Source organism: Chlorocebus sabaeus, chromosome 1 (assembly GCF_047675955.1).
Source record: "Chlorocebus sabaeus isolate Y175 chromosome 1, mChlSab1.0.hap1, whole genome shotgun sequence".
Lineage (NCBI taxonomy): Eukaryota > Metazoa > Chordata > Mammalia > Primates > Cercopithecidae > Chlorocebus > Chlorocebus sabaeus.
In genome coordinates, this window is record NC_132904.1 from 92848316 (window position 1) to 92866902 (window position 18587).

The 18587-nt window shown below is 37.1% G+C and overlaps 1 protein-coding gene across 4 annotated transcripts in view; it reads right to left on the minus strand.

The window, feature by feature from the left end:
- Nucleotides 1-18587, minus strand: part of MAML2 (mastermind like transcriptional coactivator 2) — a 368014-nt gene that overhangs the window by 305982 nt on the left and 43445 nt on the right. Inside the window, exon 1 of one of the 4 annotated variants that reach the window (XM_073020503.1) lies at nt 1-17113. This exon is cut by the window's left edge and continues 25524 nt beyond it. The exons of the other annotated variants lie outside the window; for them this stretch is intronic. The gene's annotated coding sequence lies outside the window, so the exon portion shown is untranslated. Of the gene's footprint in view, nt 17114-18587 lie in introns of those variants that run through there. 4 annotated transcript variants of the gene reach the window in all.

Consider the following 18587-nt stretch of genomic DNA (forward strand, 5'->3'; position numbering starts at 1 on the left):
CTGCACACCAGCGTGGGTGGCAGAGCAAGACCTGCCTCAAAACAAAACAAAAAACAACAAAAACAAATAAAAAAGACCTGATCTACTGAGCAAACAAACTACCATCACAAATAAATCAGAACTTGAAAAATAATGACTTGTAGGTTGGGCGCGGTGGCTCACGCCTGTAATCCCAGCAGTTTGGGAGGCCGAGGCAGGCAGACCACGAGGTCAGGAGATTGAGACCATACTGGCTGACCCGGTGAAACCCCGTCTCTACTAAAAATACAAAAAATTAGCCAAGCATAGTGGTGGGCACCTGTAATCCCAGCTACTTGGGAGGCTGAGGCAGGAGAATATCGTGAACCGGGGAGGCAGAGCTTGCAATGAGCTAAGATTGCATCACTGCACTCCAACCTGGGCGACAGAGTGAGACTCCATCTCAAAAATAATAATAATAATAATGACTGCATGTGTGTATTTGCCATGATCATTATGAAGGCATTCTTCACTGTACAGGAAGAGTCACAACGGAATTCTTTTAGCTCAAGCAATTTGAGTGGGTTTAAGTTATTTTTCAGTAAGGAACTTGGTTTCAGATACGACTTTTCAAAAATATAGCTACTGGATAGAACAAAGTATACTGATGTCCGCTCTCTAGGTCTTCAAAATCAAAGCAGAACAGAAATCTGCAGCAATTTTTCTAATTTTTTAGTTTTATCTTAAAGCTGTTTGTTTAAATTATCTCTCCATCTTAATGTTAGAAGACATACTTTTAGCCAGAAATACTCACTTCAATTGCACAGGAAAAAGTGAGGTTTCTTGACTCCAATTAGATAGAAAATTCTGTTTTGACAATATAGCCAAGGTCAGATAGGATTTTCCTACAATCTCTACTCATGTTGAATTTTATAATACAAGTTTAAATGACCTAAAAAACTTTCTACTACATTTCAGAGGCAACTGTAACTTCCTTCATGAACATTAGTAAATAATCTTCAAAAATTGGAATGTGACCTCAGTCATCCTCCTCCTCCTCCCTTCCTCTTTTCACTTCAACCTTAATGTATACACTTGCAAATTGTCTTCCACTTATATTTTCCTTTAAAGGCCACTTTCTAGCAGACAATTCAACTAACTGCTGTATTTTTCCATATATGATGCCAAGGAATAGAAACAAGTGAGATAGTTTCTTATATGATATAATTGTTTCCACTAAAAACTCAGGAAAGCAGGAACCAATCCATCAACAAGGGCGAATGAAAGATCGTGTAATCCACAAACTTTAACTTTTGATCACTTATAAAATTTAAAACTAAACAAGTCATAAACTAAAGTGATGTTAACTGTCAAGGTGTGGGGGGTTTTCTTTCTCGTTCAATGCAGACCTGTTAAACTCTGTGCTCTCTACAGACCTTGCTATCCACACCAAAAATGCAATTACAGTTCTCCTTGTCTATTTTAATCTCACATTGGTTTATTAACCAGAAATTAAGTAAGGGCACTCATTCTTTAGCACATTTTGTTTTGTAGATGTGTGAGTTTAATACTATTTTCTATAATGTTTATTATAACACTCGGCATGGGAAATAGAAGAACATCAAGAAACCATGAGATGCCATTATACCAACAAAAACAAAATGCAGGCTTTGTGTGCTATAATCTTTTTCTCCAAAAGTGAAAATAAACACTAATGAATGATTCCTTTTGCCCTTGAACAACTAAAAATTTCTTAACTGAATTATCTAGCTGGAGAAATCTTTAAACATGTGAGAAATGTATCTGGGGACTACAATTTAAAGAGTTAGAAGAGGAACATGTTAAGTCATGAACCCACCAGACCAACCAACATTTGTCCTCTACGTTCTGAAGTCCAGTTGGATTCACAAGGGTCGCTGATCATTCCTCATTGACCTATTATATGCTAGTGATTCACTCCTGCTTTCTTTTACATTTTCAACCTCTTCCTCTCTACTTGCTTATTTACCTCTGCTTTATAAATGTAGTTATTTTTAACCTAGAAAACAAAAATTTGAGATTTTGGTCTCTAACTTTCTTCTAATGGATGACTTTCTTCTATATACCATATATAAGTTATTTCCACTTCCTCATCTTCTACTTAATCCATAATTGTCTTCCTTTTTCAAAACTTTACTGAAAGTACTTATCATTTTGCCCTCTAGACAATCAACTATATCCTTCTATTAAACTTTTCTTTCAGTTCTCATCCTCTTAGGTCTTTCTGCTGCATTTGAGACTATATAATATCACTTCCATTCTTAAAACTCCTTTCTCCCTTGCCAACTGGCTGAAGGAAAGTCGTTTCTCCACTCGTACACTCAAAATGTAGCCGTTTCTTGATGTGTACCACTTTCAATTTGTCTGCTTAGCAAGATCTTCCACTCCCACAAATTTCTTCCTCAAAGACGTATGTGTAATTTCAAAATCACTGTTCCTGAATATGAATCCTCTCCAGAGGGGCAGGTCCATATTTTCAACCGCCCAATAAACATTTCCACTTGGATATTTTATCTCCTAATATCTCTAACCACATAGTCCGTGTCAAACTTATCTTTAGCCTTTAGCCTGTTTTTCTCCTGTTGCTTTTGATTCTTTTAATGGTTTCATCTTTCCAAGTTAACAATAGTTTCTTCTCATTGGTTCTCAACCCTGAATTGATAAGCTGTTTTCCAAAGGTGAGATTTGGAAACCTAACAGTGAATCTGCAGTTCTTCTTTATGACTGCAATACTGTGGGCTTTGAGGTGTCAACATCAGTCTGATGGTGCTAAAGTACCTATGACACCATTTGGTTTGGCTTACAAATAGTTTCTGAGCTCCTACTATGTCAGACCAGAACTCTGCTAGCAAAATACCATTAGTTTTTCAGGAATATGAGCTCCTGCAGTTTAGAATTGATGAAAGAAAAATATGAATTTGGATCAGTGTCTTATCTTTCTTACAAAATCTCCCATGAAGAATTAATCTCTTCCGTTACTCTAATTCATCATTCTATAATAATATTTACTTAGAACCTGTAATGTGCCAGACATTCTAATCACTTTAGAAATGTTTTATATGTTAATCCTCATCACTATCCTATGAAGTACTCATCATTGATTGTTGAATTGTGCCGTATATGGCTGGATGGAGTTGTGCAGTGCATAGTCTATGCAACTATATCTCTTGCCCCAATAAGATCCATTTCACACTTGAAGATACTGAGCCAAAGAGAAAGGTTAAGGAACTTGTCCAAGATCACATAGCTACTAAGTCAGGATGGAGTGAGTATTCAAACCAGAAAACCAACATTTTGACATGACTCTCTTCTCTTAACAAATATATGGAACCACATCTACTCATATTTCTACTGTAGCACCTATTATAAATGTTTGCCTTTGTGCTTGTCCCCTTGCTTAGAATATGGATCCCACAAACTGGCTAGCCATGTGCAGAAAATTGAAACTGGACCCCTTCCTTCAACCTTACACAAAAATTAACTCAAGATGGATTAAAGACTTAAATGTAAAATCCCAAACTATGAAAACCTTAGAAGAAAATCTAGGCAATACCATTCAGGATATAGGCACAGGTGAAGATTTCATATGAAAACACCAAAAGCAATTGCAAAAAAAGCAAAAATTGACAAATGGGATCTAATTAAACTAAAGAGCTTCTGCGCAGCAAAAGAAACTATCATCAGAGTGAACAGACAACCTACAGAATGGAAGACAATTTTTGCAATATATCCATCTAACAAAAGTCTAATATCCAGAGTCTACAAGGAACTTAAATTTGCAAGAAAAAAAAAACCCAAACAACCCCATTAAAAATTGGCAAAGGATACGAACAGACACTCCTCAAATGAAGACATTCAGACGGCCAACAAACATATGAAAAAAGGTTCAACATCACTGATCATTAGAGAAATGCAAATCAGAACCACAATGAGATACAATCTCATGCCAGTCAAAATGGTTATTATTAAAAAGTCAAGAAACAACAGATGCTAGTGAGGTTGCAAAGGAAAAGAAATGCTTCGACACTGTTGGTGGGAATGTAAATTAGTTCAACCATTGTTGAAGAGAGTGTGGCAATTCTTCAAAGATCTAGAAGCTGAAATACCATTTGACCCACCAATTCCATTACTGGGTACATACCCGAAGGAATATAGATCATTCTACTATAAAGATACATGCATGCGTATGTTCACTGCAGCACTATTCACAATAGCAAAGACATGGAATTAACCCAAATGCCCATCAATGATAGACTAGATAAAGAAAATGTGGTACATATTCACCATGGAATACTGTACAGCCATAAAAAGGAATTAGATCATTTCCTTTGCTGGGACATGGATGGAGTTGGAAGCTGTTATCCTCAGCAAACTAACGCAGGAACAGAAAACCAAGCACTGCATTTTCTCGCTTATAAGTGGGAGCTGAATTATGAGAACACATTGTGGGGAACAACACAGAGTTGGGCCTGTCGGAGGGAGCAGGGGGAGGGAGAGCATCAGAAAGAATAGCTAATAGATGCCAGGTTTAATGCCTAGGTGGTGGGTTGATCTGTGCAGCAAACCACCATGGCACATGTTTACCTATGTAACAAACCTGCACATCCTGCACATGTACCCCTGAACTTAAACACTGAAGAAAAAAAAAAAAAAGAACAAGAATCTCACTAGGGGAAAAAGAGATTTAAGTTCTTAAACTATTATTATTAGTATATAAGAAGGGCCTAGAATCTTGCATATAGTGGGTATTCAATAAATTCTAGCTATTATCATTCTTTTTATCTTCTTTTTTTTTTTACAGATTTGTCACAAAGTAAGGTGCTAATTAATGTTTGTTGAATAAATTACTATGCCAATTCCCCAATGTGTACAAAATGAGTATACATATGACCTAGTCTCAGGAAAAATGCACATGTGGAGAGGATGAAAGATAATTTTTTTTCTATATAAGCTTCCTCATCTAACCTGTGTTTCATATCCAGTTTCTGGGACAGAAATTCATTAAACTATTCTAAGGTGGAACTAAGCAATTTAAACTTACATTTACATGGTCAGCATATCAGCCAGTGCTCTCAATATGGCCCTCAAATTTTGCTGTCATGGATAGCTGTATATTCCAGTGCCAGAAAAAAGTAACAATATATTCACGAGAGAGCAGCCTGATGCGCTGCTCTAGAGATGAAAATAAATTGATATAAATGGAGATACTGAGCAAAAAAAGCAGCTAGCACTTATCAGATGGGAAGCAAAAAGATGTTAACTGAGCTTACAAGAATGAAGAATATTGTCATCAGATAGTTGCATAAAGTGGACCCCACAAAACCTGTTATTATAAGAGCGTTACATCATGGGAGAAAGTGAAAAGCAACAGCTCTCTTAAATGTATCTGATTAATAACGTCTGCTAAACTTCTCCTTAACAAATGACCACAGTCAGAAATATATATGTCCCAAAGAGAAGCTGATGGTAACTAAGAGGCCCTTTGGGGGAAATTCATCTGGCAAAACCCCTCTGGAGGATGTACAGGGGATTATGTGAATACATATGTCTACTTCTATCCTTGCATGGTATAACTTTTTAAAAGTAAAGCAAAGCTCAAAGTTTGATGCCTTACTAATGGCCAGTGTCTTGCCAATGGTCCTTTGACTACAACTGACATTCTAAAGCAAAAATAAACGAAGAAAGTTTAATTTCATATAAATGTATTATAGAGACATCTATTTTAATTTTTGTCTTGTCTTTGGTTTTAAAAAATTAAGAGTAGAATTGTTAAATACAATATTTATTTGAGAATCAAAACATAGAATTATAATCGTCCTGACGGACAATCTAGTATAAGTAGATTGTTTTGCAGTAATTGAACTACAGAACAGAATCGTTAAATACTCAGTCACCTTATTAAGTGAAAGAATCAAGCATCAACATTATCTTTCAATGTTCTCATTATCATAATACTCTTCTGCTACATTCTGTTGCTTGATCCCATGTTAAAAGATTAAATGGCTAAAAAGTTAGGAAATCCCAAACCTTCATTTTAATACTAACTCATAGTGCCTAAAAGGAAGGGCTTATCAGCTGAATCATTAAATACACGTTTTGTGCAGTGGAACAGACACTGAATCCCAAAAGGGCCCTGCATAAACTCTGAGAGTAAGCGAAATGGTATCCTGATTACACTTTTACCATGTCACTGAAATAATTATGTTGGGTACTATAAATCTGAATGACAAATCTTGGAAACCACCTGAAAAACCACAGGAAATATTCTCCCCTTGTTCAATATATGGAAATAGTTGATGGCAAAAAGAAACAGAAATAGAAAAAAATTAGACCTCAGAGAAAATGTATAATATTTTTTTAATGTGATCAGGGTAACTGTTACTTGAAGCTGGATATCTGCTGATATTTTGCAGATTATGTTATTTGGCTACTGTCTAGAACAAGATATAAAACAGATAAACATGAGGCTGAGGTGGGTGGATCACCTGAGGCCAGGAGTTCGAGACCAGCCTGGCCAACATGGTGAAACCCAGTCTCTACTAAAAATACGAAAATTAGCTGGACGTGATGTCAGGTGCCTGTAATCTCAACTACTCGGGAGGCTGAGGCAGGAGAATTGCTGGAACCTGGGAGGCGGAGGATGCAGTGAGCCGAGATCGTGCCCTTGCACTCCAGTTCGGGGGACAACAGTGAGACTCTGTCTCAATAAAACAAAACAAAACAAAACAAAACAAAACCAGATAAGCACATTTGCCAAATGACCTGTACAATGAAAATCAAACTGCCAAGCAACAAATGGTAATACCATTATTATTCACGTAATATTAACTCTGACTCTTCATTAGCCTCCAATGTGAATTTAAATTAAGGTATAAAGCTGGTAAATATGTGGCATTCAAACACTTGTGTATTATAAATTTAAATTAATTTTAATTGTTTTCAGAAGAATGGCAAAACTCAAAAGGTTTTTCTACTGTACCTAAAATTAAGGTAATTCTGGAGTGATGATACCTAAACACAGAATCACATCTCTAAAATTAAAAATATAATTTTTCTACTAATAAGCCAAGCCAGTACCTGTTGAATTTTTAGTATGTGTGCTCTGATAATTAATTTTGTATTTTTCCAATTATATGGCTATCGCAGTGCCCTTAGAGACAGAAAGCTGTCATGGGGAAAGGGGAAAGGTGACCATGATATGTGTAAAGCCTGTTTCATTTTCTAAACATCTTTGAGAGCTATGTTAAATTTTAGTACTTTAGTCATGAAATGACAGAATGATAGAAAAAGACTTGGAGGGACATCAAAGCATTTAGTTCTACCTGAAACTTGGCTTTCTAAAAATATTACTGGGAAAAAGACTGTTGTGTTTAGACCACAGTTTTTTAGTTAAATCTTTGAATGCTATGCAAAATCTAAGTAACACCACTTTTATTTAACTCTTCAGTCTATTAGCCTTCAAGGATAACCGTGCTTTTATATAATTATCTGGATTACAAATTTAACTATAATAGGCAGACTCTTAATGTCAAGGAACAGATCCTTATACTTAAACATTGCTTAGAATTTTCGTAGGTACTTCATAAATGTTTGCAGAATCCCATATAACTCATGAATGAATGAGTGACCTGTAATTGTTGATGGATTTGAAATAGAGTCCAGATTTTTAATGCATTCTATAAATGTAACTTTCCTAAGTTGATTCCATTAGAAATCTAGAGGCACCTAATTTAGAGAAGAAAGAGAAGAAAATGATATGTTTATAATCATTAAATATTTTGCTCTGGGTATTTATTTAAATTAATAAAAAATCATAAACCTAGCTAACCTGTGACAGTTTTAAGGGAATATGTGCATACAACGTGTAGGTAGGTACATTTACTTTTAGAGTATGTATTTTATTTGGCATCATGTATGTATCGGTGTGCCTAACATTCTCAGTGAACTGGGTATACATATCATACATTCAAAGGGGCAGAATGTTCTCTCTTAAAAAAAAATCATTTTGAAGTCTTTTGATTACCAAATGCTCACTTTTTAATGTAAAACTACTTAAAATGTTTTGAAGGGACTGGGAATAAATATCAACTGAATTAATCATTACAATCACGGAAAATCAGTTAGAAAGGGCCTTAGAGATCCTCTAACCTCTCTCACTTTTCTGAAAATTATAAGCAGTGTATTTTTATTCCTTTGTTAGCCATTGGCAGAGAATGAACATTGAGTATCTTTGGACAATTTCTTCTTAATGGCTGGTGCCTATTTTGTCCTATAAAATAATGTGGAAATGTTGGTACTTTTGGCAATATCTTACACCCTGGGGGCACTTAATGGTCTTCATTCTCCCCAAAGCTTCTCTCACTCCCAGGTAATAAGCCGAACTCTAACAGAGATACAGTTACTCTTTCAACCCAGTAGAGACCACTTGATTTACCACTGTACTGCACGAAATGGTACCCTGGTGGCTTGAAAGAGACGATGGGGAGAATGAGGCTCATTAAATAGTAATTGATGCTGCTGCTACTAGTAATGTTAGTCCTGCTGCTGAAATAACTGTGTTGCTTCTATTCTGCTTCTTCTATGTGATTGAGAATTAGCATAGTTCATTCCCATGGAAGGTCAATTGACAGGCTAGCCCAGAAGCAGTAAGTAGCTAAACTGACTGGTGAGACAATCAAGATTTCAAGATCTGATATGCTCCACATTGCCAGAACCACATTCTTCCTCCTTAATCCACAAATGCATTATAAAGCCTTACAAATCCTAATGCGATACAGTTTCATTTAAGTAAATTTTAAGACATTTGATATTCACCTTTGAAGTACCAATGTTTCTTACTTTCAAAAATTGGAATGAAAACCTTCATGAAATGGTACTATTCACTGCCTACTTTCTTTTTTTTTTTTTTTTTTTTTTGAGACGGAGTCTCGCTCTGTGGCCCAGGCTGGAGTGCAGTGGCCGGATCTCAGCTCACTGCAAGCTCCGCCTCCCGTGTTCACGCCATTCTCCTGCCTCAGCCTCCCAAGTAGCTGGGACTACAGGCGCCCGCCACCTCGCCCGGCTAGTTTTTTTTTTTGTCTTTTTAGTAGAGACGGGGTTTCACCGTGTTAGCCAGGATGGTCTGGATCTCCTGACCTCGTGATCCGCCCGTCTCGGCCTCCCAAAGTGCTGGGATTACAGGCTTGAGCCACCGCGCCCGGCCCACTGCCTACTTTCTTAAAGACTATCTTCACCATGATCAAACTCATGTCTGTATAACTCAGAATTACCATTCTTAACAATAATTATGGCACTGTGTTGTAAAGTGGTGAAGCTCCCAAAAGTCACTCTGTATATAATGCTATGTGCCATAGACTTTGGCTATTGGGTTTTTCTGTTTTGTTTTATTTTGCTTTTAGAATTTTTCTGACTCCTTCATCTTATCAGGCTTGTCACTTTTTGTATGTAGCAGTATACTTTCTAGAGGTGAATCTGTCTAATTTCTAAAGGCAATACAACTTGAAAAAACCTTAGGTAAATAAAGACTTGAAAAATAGAATTACGGGGTTTTCTTAGAGTCATGTGATATCTGTATTAGTTTTTCAAAAATCTCTTTTTTTTTTTTTTTGAGATGTACTTTCACTGTTGCTACTCAGGCTGGAGTGCAATGGCGTGATCTTGGTTCACTGTAACCTCCACCTCCCAGGTTCAAGCAATTCTCCTGCCTCAGCCTCCTGAGTAGCTGGGACTACAGGCACCCACCACCACATCTGGCTAATTTTTATATTTTTAGTAGAGACAGGGTTACACCACATTGGCCAGGGTAGTCTCAAACCCCTGATCTCAGGTGATTCACCCCGCCTTGGCCTCTTAAAGTGCTGGGATTACAGGCCTGAGCCACTGTGCCTGGCCTTCATAAGCCTTTGTTTCTTCCTCCCTGCTTCTTAGTTATATTCTATATTGTTGGGGTTTTAGGAAAAGTAACATCCAGATGAGTTAAATCTTAGTTCATGTGGCAAAATATTCTGCTTTTAGTGTATTCTTTTCTTCTCATTTTAGAGATTCTATTTTCTCTTTTATTGATATTATTTTACAGAAGCCTCTTCAGATCCCTTTTGGAAGGAGATTTAATTTATACATGCCTTATTTCTCTTTTGTGTATTTGTGTGATATTGTATATGCACACAAAGGGGCATGTGTGAGTGTGTGTGTACACGCACACACATGCACACGTCATCTTTTGATTCATAGAATACTCTGCCAACCCTGGTCTCCTTGGAATGTACAAGTATGTCTGTGGTTGTAGAGAACAATCACTTGCCTCCTGGATGTATATCACCTTTACCCAGGAGCCCCTGCAATATGAGTGGCTGGACTCTGGGGTGGCTATCTGTCAGCTGCCATAGATCTGTGTTCCACAAGACAATCTTTATGCAGCATGTGAGTCTCCATTTGAACAATCATGTATTAGGAAACATGCTATTCTTAGGAATCTTTAGAAATACCTGAGTACTAAAGTTCTCTCATAACTTAGCAAATGCATATAACAAATGATCTCCTGTATGTTATTGTCATACACCATTTTACCTTGTAGCACATAACTACTGCTATCATACTTGGATAGAACTCAGCTAAGTTAGTTCCTCCCTCTTCTAGTAATCATATTTACTATTGAATACAGCAGCATATGATGGAAGAGGTCCAAAGTAAAAAATTGGCTTTATCACAGAATCATAACATTTTAGCATTATATGAGGCCTTAAAAATAACACTTTGGATAGCAGGAATATGCAGACTCCATAAAAAGAAGAGTTCTGTGAAGGAAAGGAAATGAATTTTTATCTATTGAATGCTCACTATGTATTTAGCTGCTAGACTAAATGCCGTAGATACTTTTTCCTGATTTAATTGTAACACCAATTCTATGGCATGTACGCTAACATCCCATCTTACAGATGATGAAACTGAGGCCAAGAAGTTAATTCATCTTGTCCAACCTTAAAATTATTAAAGTCAAGCAGTTATGTAAACCTAGGTCTCCCTGGCCCTGAAGGTCATACTCTTTCCATTGTTCTACTCTACCATGTGTCTCCTATGTAGAAAGTTCTTTTTTTATTTGTTGTCCAAAACTCATTTAGCTGGGTTAGTCATTCACAGCAATACTATAAGACTAGTTTATTCCTTTATAGTAACAATAGAATCTTTTTCTATTCCTTTATTCCTTTCAGTGCATTGCTATATGGCTATCACTATGGTAGGTAAATTCATGAATAAGTCTGCTCTTTTAACAGCACAGTATGAGTTTATGAGACTAGGATATAAAAACAAGGAGAGAAACAGGGAGCAAAGTCTAGCTGTCTCACAGAAGGCAGCCCTAGACCACAAAAGAGGCATATGTAGGTCAATTCAAGTTAGAAAAAAAAAAAGATCTGATGTATGGGTTGATCATTGTTTACGGATTTTCTATTTGACATTTGATGTCTTCAAATAGTATACTGTCTTTCAAATGGAAAGTAAAAAATGTATCACATAGACTATGCTTGAAAATGTTATCCACATCGTAGACATGCACACATTTTTAAAACAACAGCTATAAAGTCATGGGTAACCATGTGTCCCTTCGAAAGAATCACTAATGAAAATGGATATGATATTACCCCTGTAATGTCCCAACTATCTACATTGTTACTATTAAAGCATCCTTAATCAAAGTTTCTGCCAAGTTCACTGAGAATGTTAGAGACAGTAAAGATTTGGAGCATTTTAATCCACTTATTCAATATAAGTGTGAGCCTGTGGCAGACTAAGATATGAAAAAAAATTCACTGTAATCAGATCTTACAAAATTATGTTATATCTTTGAAATCATCCAACACAGTGAATAATTTTCCTCAGTCTCTTATATGCTAAAAAGGAGTAAGGGCATAAGGTTGCATTGTTGGTCATCTGAAGCATGTTAAATCATACAACTTTTTTGATGCACATTAAGATAACTATAAAAATGCCAAAGTACTTTACTAAAAAGAGAAAGTTTGAAGCACTGGAAACTAAAAGGAAATAGCAACGTAACAACAGCAAAATATCAATCTTGAAGACTCTAGCAGTAGGGACCCTCAAAAATGTCAGGCTGAAGAAATTAGACACAGCCAAACAGCCCACGGAAACAGTATGCAGAACAATAATGATTTTGATAGTATGCCATTTTCATGTGGTAGCCCAATCTGAGGAAGTCAAAGTGAAACAGAGTCACAGAGGCTGAAAGATGGGTCGATGTTTCACATAAAGACTGAAAGACTAAAGATTTTATACATGTAGCAGAGAGGCAGAGAAGAAAACTCTAGAAAGAGCCAGCAAATTCTAAATGGCCCAAACATCCAGAGTCTAACAGTCTAGTGATTGGTTAAATAATTCTTAGCCCTTTATTTAACCTTGGCTGTTCAGGCCAGAGCTGACTATTCAATTGCAGTTGGAAAATAAATGCTGAATGCCCAAAGTACAGAAATTATTCTGGAGAGAGGCCAATGAATTTTAAGTATTATTTTCAGCATTAGTTAGGTTTTATTTTTAAACCATTCTTCAAAAGACTGATATGTTCGTTCTTAATTATCTTTGCCCCAAAGCAGTTCTGTCCCTTAAAAAATAAGTACATCATAAAGGAAACTTAGACAAATGCCAAGCTTAAATATTTTCCTTTTGCAAACAATGCTGGCTCCAGAAACACATTACAAACAGCTGGGATTGTGAATTTTCTCTCCTTTAGAAACAAGAATGTTCTCACATCAAAGGTAACCCATTGTAAAAAAAACATTTACTGATTTTTTTAAAAATGCACATCATCAATTAGTTCTAAAGATGTCGTCACCTATAAAACCAAAACCACATGGTGAACTTGGGGTAGAAGCAAAAGAAACAGATAATCATTTTGTGAAAATCTGCACATTTTCAGCAGTTGTAGCTAAATGACTGACATCTTGCTACAAGCAGCTTCTGTATGAATTGTTACAAGGAGGACTGCAGGAAGTTCCAAAGGAAAGAGACAGCAGAGATCACTATTCTCAAGAAGCTCACTGTTAGTGGTATAGTAAAAAATATTTCACATAGAAAGAATTCTTACCCTTTATAATTCCCATATAATTTTGATAAGAACAGAATCTCCTTTGGAATAAATAAAGAGGTAACATTTATTGAACACTTATGCTAGGGACCAAGTTAATTCTCCACATTGTCCCAGTTTATCGACACGATAAAATAAGCATGATTATTATTCTCATTTTACAAATGAGTAAAATGAGGCTCAGGGAGGCTAAGAAAATCGCCCTCTGTCACCAAGCTGTTAAGTGGCAGCATGGGGTTTGGGGATCCAGGCTGTCGGATTCCAAGGTTCCATGCATGTAACCATCAAGAAAATTTACTAGGAAGTAAGATATTTGAATACAAATTACTTTTGTTCTCTTTGGCCAGTAAGATTGACTTTGGTAAAATGATCACAGCATCAATATAAAGGCATATTGAGGAATTTCTCCCAGGTGTAGAAGCACATTTTCAAATGATCTTGACTCTGCTAAACTTTAGTCAGACAACACGAAAACTGAGGTAATACCAGGTGAATGAAAGTCTCATTTAGTTTGAAATTAACTCTGAAATATGCACATTTAATTTCTATTACTAATTCACTTTTGCAACGGTCAGAGTTTTTCTGGAAACACTGGTATTTTAAGGGAGCTTTAAAGAGTAATTAAAAAAAACACACACACACAGGCAAATAAACTTTCAATAAAAACAGAGACGGTCAGGATTAAAATGCTTTACTATATATAGAAACATAGGAATGAACTAGCATTTTTCAAATTAATTTGTAAGCCCAGATTCACACCAAGTTCATTTAAAATCACTTCTTGCATGCTCAAGTGAGATGAACTATAAACAGAAGTTGATGCACACTAAGGTACTCTGCTGAAGGCCTAAGAGTTCTCTTCAAATCTAAGCTATGAGAACCCAATGCCTATCATCTGGAATGTTTCATCCCAAGACCCTCAGAAGGCTATGTTATTACTTACCCTGGCGGCACAACAGTAATTTAAATATGTAGCCATGTTATTTGATAAAATCCCAACTGAGTATTAAACTACGTTGTGGTTCAATCAAATTACTACTGCTCTGCTGCTGTAACACACACACACACACACACTTGCATGAACATAAATGTATATGAACATACATGTACCACAGTAGTACCTGATGGTAGTGTTAAAAATAAACAGTAAAACAGTAGTTCCAATATTCATCTTAAAGTAAATTCATAATCATTCATCCACAAACTTCTTTTTATAGGCTTCATACTCCATAAAACTGTGGATGTAAAACTTTCTTCCTGTAACCCACAGCAAGAAATACATTTTACATCATAACCAGTAAACACACAAAAACACACACACTTGAAACTAATGTTTCAGCAAATAATACTCCTCTTTATGCAGCACACTAATTTCTTTCTCATTCTATTTCATTTTTTAAAGTACATTTTCTTTTCTTTTTAAATTTTTTAGAGATGGGGTCTTGCTACATTTCCCAGGCTGGTCTTGAACTCCTGGGCTCAAGCAATCCACCTGCTTCAGACTCTAAGGAGCAGGGACTACAGGCATACACCATCATACCTGGCTTATTTTTTCTTAAAAATATGTAGGTACAACTGATTAATTTGATTTTGTGAGCAAATAATGGGTGATGGAATACAAGTTGAAAAAATACTACCCTAAAGTGCCTAAATTCCAGAGGAAAAGTTCACAGTAAAGTTTAAGACAAGAATAAAAATAAGAAGGGGGGCCGAGTGCTGTGGCTCACACCTATAATCCCAGCACTTTGGGAGGCAGAGGCGGGCAGATCCCCTGAGGCTAGGAGTTCGAGGCCAGCCTGACCAACATGGTGAAACCCTGTCTCTACTAAAAATACAAAACATTTGTTGGGTATGGTGGTGCATGCCTGTAATCCCAACTACTGGGGAGGCTGAGGCAGGAGAATTGCTTGGACCTGGGAGGTGGAGATTGCAGTGAGCTGAAATTGTGCCACTGCCCTCCAGCCTGGGCAACAAAAGCAAAACTCCATCTCCAAAAAATAAAATAAAATAAATAAATAAAAAATAAGAAGAGAGAAAAATTCTACTGTTAAATTCCAAGTAATGTTTAAAGAACACAGGATTCGCATTAGAAGTCTTCCTAATTGTATTGCATCTTAACAAGCAAAGGGAAAACGAGTTCTTTGGGTTGGGGGCCAAGAAAGTATCCTAGATATCTGAATTGGACCTTGAATGATAAAGAAAAACAATATCATATCCACTTCGCAGATGAAGAAACACAGGCAAAAGAGGACAAATACTTTGTTTGCTCAGTCATTTAGTCTCCTGTAGAATTGTCATGTGAATTGAATCCTTACTGTGGTGCCCAGTCAACTTTGTCAAGCTCTTCTGTAACTAAAAGTAATGAGTCTTGTCCAACCACCTGTGCACATTATATGTACTGTCAGCCATGTTTGGCTTAACAACATCATTGACCTCAATGACCACTTCAGCTTGGGAAAGGCTGCAGCTGGGCTGGGACCCCAGGTGATGATGGGGAGACAGAGGAAATGGAAATTGTGGAGTGACGTTTCAAAGACATCTTCATTTACAATTTTCCATTTAAAATTTAATTAATTCAAAAGTTTTCCATTTAAAGTTTTAAATATTTGAGACTTTAACTAAAACAGAACGTAAGGTCAGATGTGGTGGTTCATGCCTATAATCCCAGCACTTTGGGAAACCAAGGCAGGCGGCTCTCTTGAGGTCAGGAGTTTGAGACCAGCTTGGCCAATATAGTGAAACCCCATCTCTACTAAAAATACAAAAATTAGCCCGGTGTGGTGGTGCATGCCTGTATTCCCAGCTACTCAGGAGGCTGAGGCAGGAGAATTGCTTGATCCTAGGAGATGGAGGTTATAGTGAGCCGAGATTGCACCATTGCACTATAGCCTGGAGCCTGGGCAACAGAGCGAGACTCCATCTCAAAAACACAAACAAACCAAAACAACAACAACAACAAACAGAGAACGTAGAGATATATTTCTGACCATTTCTCTTCAAAAAGGATTAGTATAAAGAATTTCAAACATACATAAATTAAAGAGAATGGTAAAATAATCCCCCATATACTCATCAACTAGATTCAACAATTGGCAAGATTTTGTCACACTTGATTTATTCCCTACGTTGTTCTTGCTGCCAAAGTATTTTAAAGCAAATCCCGGACATAATTTTACCCCTAATTACTTAGTACACATCTCTAAAAACATTTTCTTTATATAACCAAAATGTCATTATTATACTTAAAAATTTAGCAATACCTTGGTATCCTGTAAAACACAGCCAATTCAAATTTACCAGGCCACCTCAAAAATTGTTTTATTAGAGTTGCTTTGTTGAAACCAGGATCAAAATAAGTTCTGCATCTACCCCCCTTTCTAACCCTTACCTCGTACCTATCATTTATATCCTATCATCTCCTGCTTCATTCCCCCCAATTTCCCAGAAATTCACTATACTTAGGAAATAAAAATATTTTAGTTTTTTCTTCCCAAGTCTGCGTGACCACGTTGAAAGCAGCATAGCTTTTCTGCAACAGTGACATCCATCTTTGCAGCTATACACTGCAAAGATGTCTTCTATTGCAAACAGCATGCTATATATTCCGATTAGATTAAAGTAAACATGAAATGCATGTGTGCCAAGTGATTATAATCACGCAAGAAAGTTATTTGCAGAGAAACAGTGAGGATGGAATGGCTGACATTTGGTGGAGGATGCTGGTAACCAGTGATGTGAATTCCTGGAGAAGTAGAAATGGGCTAAGATGAAGCTAAGCCTTGAACCAGAAGAACATCCTTTCCTCTAAGACTCAGGAAATGTAAACATAGGTGTAGGTATCCTCTGTTGGTAGGAGTTGAGTTGTGGAGTTTTCTCCATGAGGTACATGAGGCAAGGCCATTTGCTAAGAGTGCTAGGTATATAAGAGAAGATAACTAGGCAAACAAAGAGGTATTGAGTTCTGCTTTGTGTTAGGCATCATGCTAGGTTGCATATCTATACCTATACTATATACAAAATATGTATTATATACATTTTTATATGTATATATGTGTATATAAATATATATAAATTTATATAATATATAAATATATATGAATATATAAATATATATATATATATAATTTTACCAAACCATTTGTAACATAAAGCCAAGTTGGTATTAATGTCCTGATTTTTATAGAAGAGGGAAGTGTGGTTTAGAGAGGGGTTCAGTATCTGCCCAAATTCACAAAGTGGTAAAGGCTGAATGTGAACTCAGTCCGTCTGACACTAACCATAAGTTCTAACGAAAATGAAAGAGAGGCAACAAGTTAAAAGATCATAAAATGTCATTTATGGGTCCTGCCAAGATCAGAAACCATATATTCTTAACAGCATGACAATACAGTTGGCAGGCAGAAGGCAGCTCTTAGGATCAATCCAGGACTGAGAGGTTTGCCTGGTGGATTAAGTCGCAGAGGCTGCTGGTGCCCTCCCAGACCTCCGAGACACTCACCTTTCCTGCACATGCTGACAGTTTCTTCACTGGAGCAGCTGAGACTCTCCACCTCAGGGTTTTTCTCTAGCTGTGTGAGCAGGCTGGCCCTCAGACAAATGTGAGGTGAGAAGCTCTTCAGGAAGAAGTTTCCTTGGGAGCAGCCCACAGCCAGTGACCCATGAATGTTGGTGGTTGAACACCCTAGCTCCAGTGCCTCTGGAGGGAGGATCGCTTTGAGATGTGTTCCTCACAGTTGTCCAAAGGCTCAGACGCAGAACCAGCCCTTGCCCACAGCAGTGCTCTGCTTCTTAGCACATCCTGCAGTGGCTTCCTCCCCTTTCTCTCTCAGTTCCCCATGCCTTTATATGTACTTCCCAGAATCACCTCCCAAGCTGACTGCCTATACTGTAATCCTCAAAGTCCATTTCTGGGGAATCAAAACCAAAACAATGGGGAAAAGGAATAAGGAAGTCCAGGAACTGAAAGCATTGGTAAGTGTAATTTCACTGCCAACCACGAAGTTTAGTTTGGGTAAAGCAGGAACCAAAGTTAAGAGAAGGTGGGGAGAATAACAAACAGTGGAGGTAATAGCAGTTTTCACAAGAAAAGAACAGGAAGCTTAGAGAGAGGAAATTGGGAAGGTGGAAGTGGATAAGAGGGTGTGTAATATTTGAGTTTGAGCTCTCATACGTAGGCAGTTGGAGTTGATGAAAAGGTCAAAGGTAAGGCCATGGGAATTAGTTCTCAGTGGAGCTGATGTGAATGCTAATGAAACTGAGATGTCATGAAAGAAATAGCTGGAGTGTTGAAGTCTTTCCTTCAGGAATATTGAAATCTGCTAGGATGATGGCAGAAGTTGGGAAGATGAGAAGCCTTGGCAAGCTGTCAGAGCATGGAAGTGACCTGAATATAGCAGACAGCTACGACAAAACATGTTAAAGGCAATAAAACTGGACAGTGCACATTGCAAAGGAGGAGGGAGAGCTTGGGAGAAGCCGTTTGGAACTAGGATAATGC